Raw genomic sequence first — 13,799 nt, 5'->3', positions numbered from 1 at the left:
AACAATAGTTGAATAAAGTTGAATGTGATTAAAGCAAAAACTTTATGTAACTGTGTAATGTATAAGGTAAAGTAAAACTAAAGTATATTAGCAATTATTATGAAGACTAGTGGAAACAATAAAACTGTGAGATGTGGTCATAGCAATGGGTTTTAACCAATGAATAAAGAAAAAGAGGATTTGAAAACTGATGAATTGATTGCTCAACTTTGTAAGCTAAAAGACAGGAAAAACAAACCCAAATGAACTAGAAGGTTCAAATCATTAAAAATAAAGCAAACAGAGGAAGAAGATGGTGGAACAGTGAGGGGAGGCTGCGCTTTCTGGCTCCGGAGACCCATCTGTAGTTTGGACTAGTTGCAGACAGAACATCTCAGTGAGCAGCTAGACACTGGCAGGAGTTGAGCATTGGCACTGATTCATTAGAGAAAACCATCTGAGAATGGTTTGGTGAGGATAGTAGAGGAAAAAAGGAAGAGACAGGATTTCTGACTGGGTTGGCTACCCAAGCTGCAGCTGGAAGTACACAAAGACTTTTCAGTGACCACAGGCTTCCCCAGAGAGGAATTGGGAGGAGAGCAGATTTCTGCCCACTGGCAGAGCCAGGAGTGGGCCAGGTGGCATCTGGCGCTGAAAGACAAGAAACAGCGTACTGCTGTGCATGTGAGGACATGATTTTCCTTTATATTTTTCTCTTGTGTACTGCAGAGAGGGGACGAAAGGTTTGTGGTGATAGGACATTCTTGAGATGCTCAGGCACAGAAGTGCACTCACCCACTCCCCAACCCTCCTCTCGGGCCACGCAGCTGCACACAGGGAAGTTCTCTCATCCACTGGCCAAGGCGCTCAGCCAGGTTGCTGGCCATGTATCCGGGTGCCCTTCGGATACACCCTAACAGACATAAGATCAGTGCCCCAATGGGTGCAGGGAGTGCCTGCTAGGCACACAGAAAACCGTGCACAGAGACCCCTGGCCAGCCCCCGTGGGCGCCAGGCCAAAACATAGCCCACTATCTCTAGCTCTGCTTCGTCTCGCCCAGGCGGTTGCAGGAACAGTGGGGAGCTGCGGCGAAGGCACAGCTACAGCGACTCATAGACGCTAACTTCCACCATGGACAAGTGCCCGGGGCACCGCCCCAAGGGGCAAGAGACCGACTCCCGGGGTGCGGCTCGGCGGACCTGAGGCTAGGGCGCAGGCCACCTTACGTGTGCATGCATATGTGCACTAACACCCCTGCCACCTCCAACAGGCACCAAACGAATGCACCGGTCACCGCGGGCATGGGGGCGTAACCTGGGCACGCGACCAACACCACATACAGGCACACACCGATGCTGCAAGGATCAGGAACCTCTGGCCTGCCTCATTAGAGCAGCTGTGGATCCAGAAAAAGAAGACGACACACAAAGGCTCAACTGAGTAAAAACATTTCTTTTGTAATGTTTTAAAAATTTATTTCTATTTTAGTTTTTTTATTTGTATTTTTTTTAATTTCTTATTTTTAATTTTAATTTTTACTTTTATTGAAAAATATCTTATTTTTTTAAAACTATCTCTTCAATTTGTTTCATACCATCTCTCTGTCTCATCCTTCCTCTTTAACTTTTGTTTATTTGTTTGGTTGTTTTGTTTAGCCTCTCTTTCACACAAAATGAATAGAATATAACTACTATATAAATCTAATACTATACATTCTACTTTCTTAATATATTCTGCATTCTTTGCTCTATTTCTTTTATTATTATTAACATACAATGTAAATATTACCTACTGTCTTGAATAGTCTCGACACTACTTGATACTATTATCAGTCTATCATCCCCTCTCTCAAAAATCATATTTTTCCTCTTTAAAAACAACTCTTATCTATTCTTCCTATAGTATAAAAGCCCTAACCTCTACATTTATATTAATACTGGCTCACTTACTGACAATAGCGGATAGAAGGTGGGGATATTTTTGAGGGTGTGGGTTTCCTGCTTGGGCTGTGTGTTTATGTTTTTAACAGCATCTCCACAAAAGAACTCAAGACAAAGTGGACAGAGTGACTCTCAATCAACAAGCCAGAAGGAAGATACCACCAAAGAACATCTGAAATATAATCAAACAGCATAAACAAACGACATAAAGTGTATCCCAAAAACATCAGGCTAAGGAGATCAAAGAGACTGCACAACTGAAACCCCAAGATCTCCTATAAAGAATCTCATACCACAAAGGTGGGAGGTCAAAGCAGACAAATTCAAAAAACAAAAACAAACAGGAAGAATCCAACATGGTGAGACACAGAATCAACCTCTCAATGTAAATTAAGAGAAATCCCCAGAAAGAGAGGTAGATGAAATAGACATAGCCCAAATGTCAGACATGGAATTCAAAACAATGGTGGTGAAGAAGCTCAATATACTCGACAACTTCAAAAACAACTATGACAACCTTCAAGGAAGTTACCAACAGCTCCAAGAAAATTACAGGGAACTTACGGAGAACTACACCAGCATAAAAAATGACATCGAAACTATTAACAAGAACCACAAAGAAATGAAGAATACAATCTCTGAACTGAAAAACACGGTAGAATCAATCAAAAGCAGGCTAAATGAGGCAGAGGATCGAATCAGTGAGTTAGAGGACATTGTAGAAAAAAATTCCCGGGCAATACAACAAAATAAAAAAAAAATTGAAAAAGTATGAAGGAGATATAAGGGAATTACAGGATAGCACGAGGAAATTTAATATCCAAATCGTCAGAATAAAACAGGGAGAAGAAGAGGAATGAGGAGTAAAAAAGCTGATAGGAGAAATAATGACAGAAAAGTTTCCCACCCTGATGAGAGATAAAGTTATGCAAGTTCAAGAAGCACAAAGAGTCCCTATGAAGAGGAACCAAAAAAAACCAAACAAACAAACAAAAAAAACGCACGCCAAGGCGGTGGCGGCAGCCGTCTGTCTCAAGAGACGATGGTGTAGCTTCTTAAGAGTCTATCTGCACCGCCGAGAATGGCTGTGCCGTCCGACTCGGGAGTGACACGGTATCTGTCTCCTCCCGTGTTAAATCGACATCTTGCGATGATGCTGGAGTGTCCTCTCCAGTGAAGCTGAAACTACAGAGCCTGGGCAGGGTGATATGGAGGGTCTGCTGTTGCCCATGCCCGTCCGTCTCGAGAGGCGATGGTGTAGCTTCTTAAAAGTCTATCTGCACCACCAAGAATGGCTGTGCAGTCCAACTCGGGAGTGACACGGTATCTGTCTCCTCCTGTGTTGAATCGACATCTTGCGATGACGCTGGAGTGTCCTCTCCAGTGAAGCTGAAGCTACAGAGCCTGGGCAGGGTGATATGGAGGGTCTGCTGTTGCCCATGCAGCAGACCCCCCCTCTCTTCGCAGCTGAAGGGTCCAAGGGAAAGACGGAGTCAATACAGCTTGGCTTCAGGTGCGCCGCAGGAGTTGCCGGTGTTGACTACAACGTCAAACCGCCTTAGGGACTCCGGCTCCGGATTTTCTGTCGGGGTTTACTCCCTTAGCCTTTCCCCTGAAGAGGTATGCCGCAAGGCAGCGGAGGTTTTTTGGAGTCAGAGTTTTCCTTCTCTGATGTGCCCTGACTGGAAGATCGAACCAGCGACACTTAGCTCGCAGGCCGACGCTCAATCCACTGAGCCAAACCAGCCAGGGACATCATAATTAAAATGGCAACATTCAAAGACAAGGAGAAAATCCTGAAAGCAGCAAGAGAAAAACAGCAAATAACATACAAGCAAGCTCCTATAAGGCTATTGACCAATTTCTCAACAGAAACACTACAACCCAGGAGGGAATGGTCAATAATTTTTCAAGCAATGACAATCACAGACCTACAACCAAGAATACTCTACCCAGCAAGGCTCTCATTCAAAATGGAAGGTGAAATAAGGAGTTTCTCAGACAAAGAAAGACTAAAAGAATACATCTCCACCAAACCAGCATTGCAAATGATGTTAAAGGGAATGTTCTAAAAAAAAAAAAAAAAAAAAAAAAAAAAAAAAGGAGAGGAACAGAGGTACAAACAGAAATGAATAAGTACATGTCAATAATAACCTTAAATGTAAATGAACTAAATGCTCCAATTAAAATACATAGCGTAACGGAATGGATAAGAAAACAAGACCCACATATTTGCTGTCTACAAGAAACACACCTCAAAACAAAAGCTTTACATAGACTAAAAGTAAAGGGATACAAAAAAGTATTCCAAGCAAAGGACCATGAAAAAAAAGCTGGGGTAGCAGTGCTCATATCAGACAAAATGGGTTTCAAAGCAAGAGCAATAAAAAGAGATAAGGAAGCACATTTCATAATACTTAAGGGAACAACCCATTAAGAAGATATAACACTGATAAACATATATGCACCCAACATAGGAGCACCCAAATACATAAAGAAAATACTAGAGATCATAAGAAGGATATTAACAACAACACACTCATAGTAAAAAACTTTAACACTCCATTATCAACAATAGACAGATCTTTGAAACAAAGAAACACCAAGGATATACAGGCATTAAACAACACATTAAACCACATGGACTTAACTGATATATATATATATAGAATTTCTCACCCCAAAGAAGCAAAATATACATTCTTTTCAAATGCACATGGAACATTTTAAGATAGACCACATGATAGGACACAAAACAAGCCTCAACAAATTCAAGAAAATTGAAATCATATCAAGCCTTGAAACTAAAAATCAACCTCAGAGAAAAAAAATCAAAGACACCCAAAGTCATGGAGATTGAATAACATGCTATTAAATAATGAATGGATTAACAATGACATCAAAAAAGAAATCAAGAAATTTCTAGAAACTAATGATAATGAGCTCACAACATCCCAAAACCTGTGGAACACTGCAAAAGCAGTCCTGAAGGAGAGTTCATAGCAATACAGGCATATCTGTAAAGGATAGAAGAATCTCAAATAAAAAACCTAACCATAAAGCTGCAAGAACTAGAACAACAACAACAAGCAAAGTATGGTCAAGGAGAAGGAAGGAAATCATCAAGATCATAGCAGAATTAAATGACATAGAGACTAAACAAACAATTCAGAAGATAAATGAAGTAGGAGCTGGTTGTTCGAAATGATAAACAAAATCAACAAGCCTTTAGCCCGGCTCATCAAGAAAAAAAGAGAGAAGACCCAAATAAACAAAATCAGAAACAAAAGAGGAGAAATCATGACTGATGCCACAGAAATACAAACGATTTTAAGAAATTACTACAAAGAACTGTATGGCAAGAAACTTGACAACCCAGATGAAATGCACTAATTTCTAGAAACATATAATCTTCCAAAACTGAATCAAGAAGAAATAGAAAGTCTCCACAGACCAATAACAAAGAAGGAAATTGAAACAGTAAGCAAAAATCTCCCGGTACACAAAAGCTCTGGACGGATGGCTTCACAGGCGAATTTTGCAAAACATATAGGGAAGAAGTAACCCCTACCCTTCTCAAACTATTACAAAAAGCCCGAGAAGAACAAAAAATCTCAAACTCATTCTATGAAGCCAGTATTACCCAAATCCCAAAACCAGGTCAAGACACAACAAAGAAAGAAAACAACAGGCCAATATCACTGATGAACATAGGTGCAAATATCCTCAACAAAATACTGGCAAACAGGATCCAGCAACACATTAAAAAGTTCATACACCATGATCAAGTGGGATTCATCCCAGGGATGCAAGGATGGTTTAATTTTCGCAAATCAATAACTATAATACACCACCTAAACAAAATGAAAGACAAAAATCACATGATCATATTAATAGGTGCAGAAAAAGCATTTGGTAAAGTACAGCACCCATTTATGTTAAAAACACTCAGTAAAACGGGAAAAGAGGGAGCATACCTTATCATAATTGAAGCTATATATGAGAAATCTAAAGCCAAGATTATACTCAGTGGACAAAACCTGAAAGCATTTCCCCTGAGATCAGGAACAAGACAAGGATGTCCACGATCTTCACTATTATTCAACATACTGTTGGAAGTCCTAGCTACAGCAATCAAACAAGAAAAAGAAATAAAAGGCATCCACATTTGGAAAGAGGAAGTAAAACTGTTGTTATTTGCAGGTGACATGATAGTATACATAGAAAACCTTATAGACTCCACTAAAAAACTCCTCGATATAACAAGAAAATTGGCAAAATAGCAGGGTACAAAATAAACACACAGAAATCTAAAGTATTTCTCTACATCCACAATTAAACATCAGAGACAAAGAAAAAAAAGAAAATACCATTTGCTATAGCAACAAGAAAAATAAAGTATCTAGGAATAAACTTAACCAAAGAAATAAAAGAACTGTACTCTGAAAATTACGTAACATTGAAGAAAGAAATTAAGGAAGATACAAATAAATGGAAGCAAATACCATGTTCTTGGATGGGAAGAATTAACATCATCAAAATGGCCATACTACCCAAAGCAATTTACAGATTTAATGCAATTCCTATTAAAATACCAATGACATATTTCACAGACCTAGAATAAATACTCCAAAAAAGACCCCAAATAGCAAAAGCAATTTTGAGACAGAAGAACACAGCAGGAGAAATCACAATACCAGATATCAAACAATACTACAAAGCCACTGTTGTCAAGACAGCCTGGTACTGGCATAAGAACAGACATATAAATCAATGGAACAGAACAGAGAGCCCAGAAATAAATCCAGGACTATACGGTCAACTAATATTTGATAAAGGAGGAAGGAACATAAAATGGAGTGAGAAGGGTCTCTTCAACAACTGTTGCTGGGAGAACTGGACAGGGACATGCAAGAAAATGAAACTAGACCACCAACTGACACGACACACGAGAATAAACTCAAGATGGATCAAAGACTTAAATGTAAACCGTGACACCATAAAAGTCCTAGAGGAAAACATAGGCAGGAAAATTTCAGGTATCCCACGTAACAATATTTTCACGGATGCATCTCCTAAGGGAAGAGAAATAAAGAAAAAAATAAACAAATGGGACTATATCAAACTATAGAGTTTCTGCTCAGCAAAAGAAAACATCAGCAAGATGAAAAGGAAACCAACCACATGGGAAAACATATTTGCCAATGATATCTCATACAAGGGACTGATCTCCAAAATATATAAAGAGCTTATATGACTCAATATCAAGAAAACAGACAACCCAATAAAAAAATGGGCAAAGGACATGAACAAACACTTCTTCAAAGAGGACATACATAAGGTCGATAGACACATGAAAAAATGCTCAACATCACTAGGTATCAGAGAGATGCAAGTAAAAACCACAATGAGATACCACTTTACACCAGTCAGAATGGCCATCATCAACAAATCAACAAACAACAAGTGCTGGAGAAGATGTGGAGAAACAGGAACCCTACAGCACTGTAGGTGGGAATGCAGACTGCTCCAGCCACTATGGAAAACAGTATGGAATTACCTCAAAAAACTAAAAATGGAACTGCCTTTTGAACCAGCGATTCCACTGCTAAGATTATACCCGAAAAATCCTAAAACCCTAAATCAAAAGAACTTATGCACCCCTATGTTCATAGCAGCCCTGTTTACAATAGCTAAGTGCTGGAAACAGCCTAAATGCCCATCTATAGTTGAGTGGATCAAAAAACTGGTACATTTACACAATGGAATACTATGTAGCAGAGAGAAAGAAGGAACTCCTGCCATTTGTGTCAACATGGATGGAATGAGAGAGAATTATGCTTAGTGAAATAAGCTAGGCAAAGAAAGAAAAATACCATATGATATCACCTAATACAGGAAGCTAAAGAACAACATAAACTAACAAACTAAATTGGACAAGGAGCAGAATAACAGTCAATAGGGGTGAAGGGGGAGAGAGAAGGTGGATAAGTAAAGGAATTGTTTAGTCAAGGAATGGGTTAATGACTCATGGACATGGATAACGAGGAGGGATATGACTGTGGGAGAAGGGGTGGGCTGGGTAGGGGGGAGAAATGGGGGAAAATGGGACAACTGTAATTGAAAAACCAAAAAATTAAATTAAAAATTAATAAATAAAAAAATAAAGCAAACTTTAATACAAATTTAAAGGCATAATGGACTTTAGGAATAAATTGAAGAAACTTTTTAGACTCAAAATATTTTTTAAAAAGCAAATCTTTAACAGGAAATAAAGGACCAAGAAAAAGCATACACATACTTCTGGGTTACTGTCCATCATGTAAGGAACTTGGAGGTCATCTCTGTCTTAACAAAAAATAAAAAGCTGAACAAACTGAAAATCAACAGTTTTTCACAGATCCATCAGGGAATGGAGGTCACAGGAAAAACTATTACCTCCAAAATTGGAGAGACAGATGGATATAGAGAATAAAAACGTAGAAATCCGAGAACATAAACCTCCAGAGAAATCAGTACTGGTGTCGTAATGGTTGAATTACTGGGAACTCTGTGCGAACCAGTTCTCCTCCAGGAGACCATGCCAGACCTCAAGTGTCTCCATTTTTGGTACCTGCAGCCATGTTTGCCCTCAGATGCCTCCATGCAATGTGCCTGATGCCCTTTGTGGCTGGAGTTCACTGTGAATACAGCCTTTGTCTTCTCTCCTATGTCTCCATGCCCTGTGTCTGCAGCCCATGTTTATCTCAGGATCTCATCCAGGGTGCCACAGTTTGGTTATCTGTTCACCTATTGAAAGACATCTTTGTTCCTTCCAAGTTTCCAAGTTATGGAATAAAGCTTGTGAATAAATCTGCTGCACATATTTTCTTGCTAGTTTTTATGTGGATATGTTTTCATGCCAGTTTGGTAAACACAGAGGTGTTGTCAGTGTTTGGATTGTAGTAGCCTTTCCAATAGGGGTGTGCTCCTGTTCAATTATTGTTTGTAGTTTTCTTTTCCCTAACAGCATCTTTGCATATGCTCATTTCAAATCTGTATATCTTTATTGAGGTGTCTGTGTATATCCAGGGAGCTTGTTTACTTATTGCTGAGTTTTATGAGTTCTTTGAATATTTTGGACACAAATTCTTTTTCAGATATGTGTTTTACAAATATTTTCTTTGAACAGTATCTTTTAAAGTGTTGAAAACTATAATTCAATAAAATATACATTATCAATATCTTTTTGTCATGAATTGTACTTTGGTTTTGTATATGAAATCTAATCACCAAACCAAAATTCAGAAATTTTTCTTCCGTGATTTTTTCTAGAATCGTGATTCTGGAAGCATATTTTTATAGTTTTGCAATTTACATTGACTACAAGTGATTTTAGGTGAATTTATAAGTAAGGTGTAAATCTGTGTCTTTGTTCATTATTTTCCCATGTGGTCATCCTTTTGTACCATCGCCATTTTTTGAAAATATCTTCATCCAGTTATTTTGCTTGTTTCACCAAATCAGTTCATTATGTTTTCATGGGTCTATTTGCAGACTCTCCTATTCTATTCTAGTCTATTCTATTCTATTCTAGCCTAGTCTAGTCTAGTCTGGTCTAGTCTATTCAAAAACTTTGAAGTATGACTTCTTCAAATTAGTTCTTCAATGTTGTGTACACTACTCGAGAGATTTAAAAGCAGTTTTCAGTGTCTGCAAAGATATTTGCTGGAATTTTTATTAAGATTATGTCGAATCTATTGAGAAGAATTGTTACCTTAAATTTTTGTCTTTTTGACAGTGTTTAATACTTTTCTATTCACAGATTTGTACAAACTTTGTTGGGTTTATGCCTAAAGAAGATTTCTTTCCTTTTTTCTTTCTCTCTTTCATTTTTTCTTGTTTCTTTCCTCATTCCTCCCTCCCTCCCATCCCTACTTTTGTTTTTTGTTTGTTTTTTGTTTTTTGTTGTACTGTAATTGGTATTGTTTTTCTTTCAAATTCCTATTGTTCATTACTAATTTATAGGAAAGCAATTGTCTTTTGCATATCGATCTTGTTTTTTGCTTTTGGTTATTTCCATCGATTCCCATGAAGACACGTGGTTCTGATCTCCACTCCTTTTGAATTTGGCAAATTATGGCCTTGAACAATCTTAACACTGAATTTCGATGATTCAGTGGAAGGCCTGGAGAGGACGCCCTGCAACTACTAAATAGTGAGCTCTAAGCGTCCTGGGCTGCCTTCAATGGCCTGCAGGGGGCGCCACAACTCCTTTCTGACCCTAGAGGAGCACTAATGCTTGCCTACTTCCTGGCTTTCAGGGAGGAGCCTAGCTTGGCTTCCCAAGGAGGGGCAGTCTGCAGTAGGGAAATACTACCCGTTAGCGCCTGTGTGCTGCGGAGGGGCTGGACCGGCGTCTCACTGACGTTTTTCTAAAACAATCAATACCATCTCTCTTCTTCTGGAGAGTTTCCGTATGTTTTAGTCTTTGCTTTCTCGATGTGGGCAAGATTTATTAAAAAAAAAAAAAAATCCCTTGAGAGTTTTCATGGATCAAAATTATGTTTTGTTTGTTTGGTTTTAATCAGATTCGAGATTGTTTCTGGGCAGAACTCCCCACACAGACTCAGAGAGGGGAACCTATTAGTGATGATAGTACAGCGCATTGGATATCAGTGCCACCCAGTGGGATGAGGACCAAGTGCCAGACGCCCCACAGTCAAATCTGTTCTTGACACATGCTCTCGCTAAATTTTGAATGCTCGTGTTTCCTACACCAAGTAGTTGGAAAAATATTGCAAATTTGAAGAATAACTATATTATTATATATTTTAACTTAATTTTATTTATACCAAAGCCAAAGTATTTTTACTTTCTTAGTTTATTCTCAAATGCAGAAAATGTATTCATGTTTTGTTAAAGTTTTACATTCACCTAACATACTCACAAAGTTACTTCCCCTCATTGGTTATAAACAAATGGAAAGCCCTCTAATAATCATGATGCTTGACAGTCAGGATTTTTCCTTCGAGCACTTTATTATCTAGTTCTGCTTGATTCAAAATATCATCCCACACTGATAATTTGTACAAAATGTGCAATCTATTTGCATTATGATGCTTTTGATTTCAGTGTGATCTAGTTTATTATTTGGTGTTACATATGTTATTGTTTGATAAACATTGTTAATCTGAATGGAAGTGCCTTGGTTGCTTCTATTCCCTACCCAGGGTGGCACAAAGGGTGAAATTGCTGCCATCTCCCCCAGGCACTTCACCAGGTAATCTGTGCCAGGACCATGTCAATTCTTTGTGACCCCAGAGGCACTACAATTCCCTAATATAATTCTAGAGGAGACAGAGCCAGAGGGATGATTCTGAAACTCTAATCATTTTTCTCTGTGACAGTCAAAATGCACGCACAGGCAAACTCCAATCAGTGCAAAGACAAAAAATTAGAACTGAGAACTGAACTTGCATCTGAAGGGCAGGAATGAGAAACAGCAGTGGTGTTGGTGGGTCATGAGGCTCAGTTGGAGGAGGCAGTGAGACATTGGTCACCCTTCTCCTTTGTCTGCAGCCAAGTAGAGGAAGTAGAGAAAGGGCTTCGGGAGGAAGAATGGAATTCCAAGATTTTGCTTTTTCCACAGTATCCTGAAATCATTCAAGACACTAAAGACAAGAGGCTGTTAGTATAATATTTACACAGTGCTTCCCTAATAACATTCAGACTCTTATAAGGGCTATTAGAGTCACAACTCTGGCTGAACGGGATTTGGGTAGGGCTAACTGTCTATGTATAAATTTTATGTTGTTTCTGCTTTACTGTCATAGTATTGACAGGTTGTTTTAAAGAGCAATTTATTTTTAAATACTTTCAAACTTGAAAAATAATTGCAATGGCAGTACACAGTACTGCTCAGTTCACTCAACTTCCCCAGTGTAATCACTTTGCTGCACTTGCCCCTTCACACAAAAAAGATTCAATTATTTGACACTTTTCCCAAATCGCACTCAGCATCAAAGGTGCCATTTTTTAGAGGCACCCCTTTTCTAAAGTAAAGACACTCTTCCAAGTAACCACCATATAACCTTCAAATGAGGAAATCAACATGGTGCAACACTCTTTATTCCACCTACAGGCCCATTTTAAAATGCCCTTCTTCCATTCCTGTCCTGTTTTCCTTTTCTACATCTTGTTCTAAGACTTTTCCTCATTTCATTTTATTTTATTTTTTACTTTTCCTCATTTTAAATGCTCCACAGATTTCAAGAGCACAGATGACCCCAAACCAAATCTGCCCCGTGTCTCCTCCCCAGACTCAGCCCTGTAGAAACCCCCCATGCTTATGCTGCACTCTTTTCAGGGCAACCCATTGGGGAACTTGATAAATGGATGAAAACTCTGCCTGTTTTCTTCACACAAAAATTTTTGTTTTTCCCTCAGAGATTGTGTCAATATTCCATTCTACTTTCACCTACAAGCCTGTGTATCCATTGATAACTCTTATCCACATCAGTCACCTCTATGATGGTGATCTCTGCTTTCATCCTTGCTCCAGTGTTTACATGTGGCCTGCTCTATTCTTCATGTATTTATTATATCGTTGCGGATTTGTGGATCCTTATTTTATTCAATGTGTTGTAATCTGTCTTTGTTATTTATCTTGATGCTCAGGTTATCCCACAGTTGACCATTGGGATCCCCTACAAATGACTACACCAGGCCCCATATAAGTCATTGGTGTTTGGTCCAAATGGTGTCTGATGGGGGAATATTCCAGTATTCCTGTCTCATTTTCCCAAAGTGCATGCCCCTCATAGGTGTCTTTACATTAATCAAACATGACAGCAACCATCACTGAACATTCACCAGTGCCTGTCTAACTTTTCCTCTGGGTGTATTTCTTACTATTTACTTTCTTCTCTCTCTCTCTCTTTTTTTGTTTTTTGTTTTTTAATTATAGCCATCCTAATAGGTGTGATGTGTTATCACTGTTTTTTTTATTTGCATTTCCATAATGATGAATGGTATTAAGCTCTTTTTAAAAAAATTTGCTTCTTGGCCATTTGTATATCTTCTCTGGAGAAATGTCTATTCAAGTTTTTTGCTAATTTTTAAATCTGACTTAGATTTAGTGTTGTTGTTGTGTTATGGGAGTTATTTACAGCTTCTTGATATAAACTCTAATGATTTTCAAACTTTTCTTCCATTCCATAGGTTGCCTTTTCACAGTGTTGATAGTGTCCTTTGATGCAAAGAATTTTTTAATTTTGATGTAGTCCAATTTATCTATTTTTTACTATTGTTGTCTGTCTTTGCCCATTTTTAATTGGATTGTTCATCTTTGTGTTGTTGAATTGTAAGTTATTTATATTTTTCTAGATACTAGACCCTCATCAAATGTATGATTTGCAGCCTCACTCTGTAGGTTGTCTTTTGAGTTTCTTGATAATGTTCTCTGGTGCACAAAAGTGTTTAATTTTGCTGAAGCTCAATTTATTTATTTATTTATTTATTTGGTGGTTTATGCTTTTGCTGTCATATTTAATAATCCATTGCCAAATCTAAGGTCATGAACATTTATTTCTATACTTTCTTCTAAGAATTTTATGGTTTAACACTGAGATTTAGGCCATTTATCATTTGGGGTTCATTTTTATATATACTGTTAGTAGGAGTACAAATTAATTTTCTTTTGCATGTAAATAACCATTTGTTGCAGAGACTGTACTTTCTCCATTGCATAATCTTGGCATCCTTGTTGAAAATCAAATGGCAATACATACATGGATTTATTTCTGGACTCTCAACTCTATTGTATTGGTCTGTTTGTCTGTCCTTATGCTACCACCATACTGTTTTGATGACTAGCTTTGTAGTAAAGCTTAAAATAA

Source organism: Furipterus horrens, unplaced genomic scaffold (genome assembly GCF_987537825.1).
Source record: "Furipterus horrens unplaced genomic scaffold, mFurHor1.1.pri manual_scaffold_3, whole genome shotgun sequence".
NCBI lineage: Eukaryota > Metazoa > Chordata > Mammalia > Chiroptera > Furipteridae > Furipterus > Furipterus horrens.
This window is presented reverse-complemented; position numbering follows the sequence as displayed.